This window comes from Hipposideros armiger, unplaced genomic scaffold (genome assembly GCF_001890085.2).
Source record: "Hipposideros armiger isolate ML-2016 unplaced genomic scaffold, ASM189008v1 scaffold_1201, whole genome shotgun sequence".
Taxonomy (NCBI): domain Eukaryota; kingdom Metazoa; phylum Chordata; class Mammalia; order Chiroptera; family Hipposideridae; genus Hipposideros; species Hipposideros armiger.
In genome coordinates this window covers 114,342-119,676 of record NW_017732551.1, presented here as the reverse complement: position 1 = coordinate 119,676, position 5,335 = coordinate 114,342, and positions in this window count along the sequence as shown.

Genomic DNA, 5,335 nt, shown 5'->3' with positions numbered 1-5,335 from the left:
AGTCCTAGTTTTAGAAAGTTACCCTAGGGATAGAAGGCAAGGACAATTTCAGGGATAATTAAGAGGTGGTTTTTGACAGGATTTGTTATCTGATTGGATTTGCAGGGGGAGGGGGAAGAGGGAGCAGTTGAGAGTAAGGCTTCTCAAACTTTAACATGCATATTTATCACCTGGTGGTCCTGTTAAAATGTTAAGATTCTAGCTAGTAGATCTGGGAGAAGCCAGTGATCTCACATCAGGAACAAGTTCCCTGATGACAGTGATGTGATGGTGTGCTTAGGAACTATATTTTGAGTAGCGAGGGTGGAGGTAATATATCTAGATTCAGTTTTTTCAACCTCAGTTGTTGACATTTGGGGCTACATAATTTTCTGTTGGAGTGGAGGACATCCTGTGCATTGTAGGACATTTAGCAGTATCCCAGGCCTCTGGCCATTAGATGACAGTATCACTCCCCCAGTGGAACAGCCAGAAATATCTTCAGGGAGCACAAAATGGGGTGTGTGTGTGTTAAAGGAGAAATCGAGGGCAATAGGAGGCTCTAGTGGTTCACAGTCCTGCTAAATATCAAAATCATCTGGACTGCTTTCAGAACTAGCAATTCCTGGCTTTGCCCAGACTGATTATATTCTAATCCCTGGTGGGGGCGGGGAGGATGCTTAGAGAAACCGGATGTGCAGCCGGGTATGCTAGTTTGGCACTGCAGCACCTGGCCCTGTGGCAGAGCTGTGCCTTGAGTGGGGATCTCTGCAGATGAAGGAGCAGTGTGGGTGGGGAGGTGGAGTGAAGAGTAAAGATAAGATTCAGATTTACATGTTGATGAACCTGATATGCCTGGGGGTCATTTAGATGGTGATACTCTGATTTTCTTGGTCACTGACAAGCTGGTGTCCTTGGGCCAATATAATATATTTCTAGGTTTTTATTTCTCTCATCTGTCAACCCTGATAATATCTATCTTAAGAGCTGATAAAAAGGTAAATTTCTTTAATGAATGTGGAAGAAAGCAAAAGTCATCTCACAATATTTTACACACACACACACACACACACACACACACACACACTCTCAGCTAGAGGTAAATCTTCAGAATTTTATTTTAAAAACCGTATTTTGAAAGTTTTGGAAAAATGGAACAACATTTTATAATATCAGGGCAAGGAGTTGTTTGGGGGAAAAAACACAAAAAGCACAAATTGTAAATTAAAAATTAAGTACATCAAAAGGCACCATTGGCAAAGTTAAAAAACAAACTGGAAAAAATATTTGCATTGCATAAATTGACAGAGATTTAGTGCAAAAGATATGCAATAAACTCCTAAAAATCAGGAAGAGAAAGACAAACAACCCAGGAGGAAATAGGCAAAAGATATAAATAGGCAAGTCACAGAAGGGGAGTTAGAATGGTCAGTAAACAATACAGGATGCTTAACCTTCCCAGTTAAATAAAAGCCAGTTGGAGCTGCAGTGTGTACAATGTCTCACTCACCAGATAGGCTAAAGTTTACTGAAATTGTAAGGCAAAAGAAACTCATATTGCTGGTGGGGGTATAAATTATTATACTACTTTCTGAGCAATTTGATAATATTTAATAAAATCAAAATGCCCGATGACCTATAAAACCATAATTCCTTTCTTAGATGAGATATATATTATACAAAGATGCATCATTGCAGCAAGGATGTTGTACAAAGATGATCATTGCAGCACTCTTTCCAAAAATAAAAGTTTGGAAATGTCTAAAAGATCCATCAATAGAGGAATGGATTAATAAACTATGCTCTTTTTTATATAATGGAATATTGTGTACTTTTATGAAAATAAACTAGAGCTCTAAGTATTAGCATAGAAAAATATCAAAGGTGATTGTTGAGCAAAATAGTAAGTTACAGAAGTATGCTAGTTTATTTAAACTGTTTATTTAAATAAACTATTTAAAGTGTAAAAAATAGAGTACTATATTTTATTTATAGTTATATACATTGTTACTTTAAAAGAAACAAATGCATGCATGGGAACACTAAAAATCAAGTCCAGGTTATTGGTTCTCAGAGGGAGAGGGTTCTCAAAAATAAGATTGGGGAAGGTCACATAGGGTGAAGAAGTTGAATAATGGTTTCTGTATCAACATCTAGTGAGCAACAGAGCTTGGATTACACTCTAGCATCTGGCCCAGAAACCTGTACATTTAAGCTCTGCATCTCTTTACTTTGGTGCCTCCTTAATTTTAAACTATCATCTTCATATTTAAAAGAAGAAATTTTTCTGGATGTGCTGTCATGTTCAATCCAATTATGATAACTAAATTTAGGGGAAGTTATTGGTTTTTGCCAAATACTCTTAAATCTTGTGACTTAATTTTAATATCTTTAAAATAATTCTAGCATAGAGTATCAGTACTAGCACATAGTGTAGTTGTGTGACCGCTACATTTTTAAACTTGTATTTAAAGTATAATATGTTAATAAGAGTATAATTCCCTATCATTGAAGTTCAAATACTCAGTACAATTAGGCTTCTTAATTTTAAAAAATCAGCTGTTTATTCTTTTTTAAAAGAAAAACCCAGTGTTCCACTCTTAAAAATTCTAGTTCAATGAAATTACATTTTTTGAACTTTACATAAAATTTCTTTAGGCTGCAGGGAAAAAAGGGGTCCATAATTCTTGAGTCTAAGCCCATGATACAGTTGTTTGGCTCCCAGAAGTGTTTGAAATAGGTATTAATATTTCCATGGAGTTTCATTCTTTTGAAAGTTCTCTTGCACACATTCTTGCCCTTGAACCCAAGGACTCTGTGGGGTCAGTAGGCACGTATTGTTACTCTCATAAATTTTCAATTGAGACTAAAGTGCAGTGGTTTTAAGTGATTTGCTCTGAGATCCATTGACTTGTGGGGAGTGGGGCCAGGATTCCGATGTAAAGACCCTGGCATGAACACTTGGCTTGGTCCACTGGGACCTACTACTTAGCCAGCACAGACCATGATTTACTGATTTGGCTTCCTCCTCTCTACTAGAGCAGCTGTTGGAGGGCACCAGTGACCTTCCCTGTACACCTTCCTTTTGTGCAGAGCAGCAGCAACACTTGGCACAGTTGGTGACTCCCACTTTGAAATATTCTTCAGCTTCTGGGACCTCTCTTCTGCCCTTTCCCAGTCCCAGTCTTGTTGCCACTTCCAAAACTTCTAAATTTTGGATGTCTCAGGATGTTGTCCTTGAAGTACTCTTATATCTACATGCATTTGTTATCTTCCAAGTTTAGAATATCATAAATAAATACATAAATCAACAGAGAAGTGAATTATATGAAAGATTTTGGCTTTTGATCCATGTACCTCACCACTATCATAAAGTATTCTCAGGGAACAATTAATGGCTGATTTTTTTTATTATGCTTTAGATGATGTCAATAACAGAAGTGGCAGTACAAGAACTAGACCTATATAACAAAGGCTTTAGAATAACCAATGCCCCTTCACTCCCCAATTGATCCCGTCCTTGAGTTATGGGGCAGATTAGGAGCCAGAAGAATAATAGGTAGAGTTCAAAGTGGTGGAATTCAACAATTTTACCTGCAAGCTAAGGGTAGGGGAGGAAGTGAACTATTAAAAGAGGCTTTTTCTAAATCTTTGGGATACTGTGTCTTACCCCTCAAGTTAAACAGCAGATAAGAAGCCTGAAATATGTTAAGCACTATTCTAGGTGCTGGGGATACATAGCTAACAAAGTAGATAAATTTTGAAGAGACAGACAATAAATAAATTTGTAGTACATCAATTGATAACTGCTAAGAAAAAGAAATCATAGGATAGAGTATGATGATGTGAAACTGCTCAGCGGAGGACTGAAGATATTTGACAAAAGTCTGGGATGAGAAGAAGTCACACCAGGTTTGAAGTGCTCATTAGACAACTATGCTGAGATTCAACAGGCATTTTGACATACACATCTGGTTGGTGGGGAGGGGTCCAAGCTGGACAGATTTAGGGGTTGTTGGCACATAACAGGTATTGAAACTGTGAGGCAAGATGGAGTTGCCTCGTGAGTGTGTAGAAGCCAAGAAAAGCACAAGCCCTCCAAGAGAAATGTGGGGCATCTCAAAGGATGTGCCCCAATGCTAACTACGATGGAGAGACCAAGCAGCCAGGTGGGAAATGCAGGTGCAGTGTCAAGGAATGCAAAAGTAAAAAGTGTTTCAAGAAAGAGGGGGGTGTCTAATTAATGTATTTTTGCTGCCGCAAAATCAAGTAAAGTAAGCATTGTGAATTAGACTATGGTAGATAGCTTCAAAGATGGCCCTCATCAATTTCTTCTGCCCCATGTAGACATGCTGCTCCTTGTATCAATAGGTGGAATTTAATTTTCCTCTCCTTGAATCAGGCCTAACTTTATTGATTCACCTTAATAACAGAATGCACAAAAATGAGATTGAAATATCAGAATCCAGGTCTTAAGAAGCCTTGCAGCTTCAGCCTTGGAAAGCCCCTCTTGGTGAGTAAGCCATCTTGGTTATCCAACCCTGTCAAGCTTTCAGATGGTTGCAGCTGAAACTGCAACTTGTGCGACATGAGAGCCACCCAGATGAGCCCAATCAACCCATGGAACTGGCAGATCATATTAAATTGTTGTAAGTCACTAAGTTTTGGGGGTATTTTTTTTGCTCAGAAATAGATAACTGGCAATATATGGCAACTACGACTTTGTTGACCAGAGCATTCTCAATGGACTAGTGGGGACCTGAGAGGAGTAGAATGAGAAGAAATGAGAGATAAGAATGTAAAGACAACAGCTATGGAACTTCTCTCAAGAAACTTTGCTGTGAAGGGAAGCAAGAAATAGGGTGAGAGTTGAAGCTGGATTTGGGGACAAAGGAGGTCTTTTGTTTTGTTTTCTGTTTTTAAAGATAGGAAACTCTAGAACATGTTTGATACAATAGAGAAGGAGAAATAGATGGTATATTGGGTCTTTGGTAAAGTCATGACATATTTTGTCTATGTTTTTCAAAGGTCATTTATTTATAAAAAGAACAAAGATCAATCAATGACGTATTGCCCGTTTTGTTTGATAACATTTTGCCATTTCTCAGTGAGCTTCATAATTTCTCATTCATAGAAAGACCTGTCTTTGTTTGCAAAAAACTGAACAAGGTGCTGATTTACAGCCTCATCTGAATTGAACATTATACCACGCAAGGAGTTTTGAAGACAGCGAAACAAGTGGAAGTCTGATGGCGCAAGGTCAGGTGAGTATGGTGGGTGTGGCAACACATCCCATCCAAGCTCCAATAATTTTTTTTTTAAAGATTTTTATTGGGGCATTGGGGGGATGGGAACA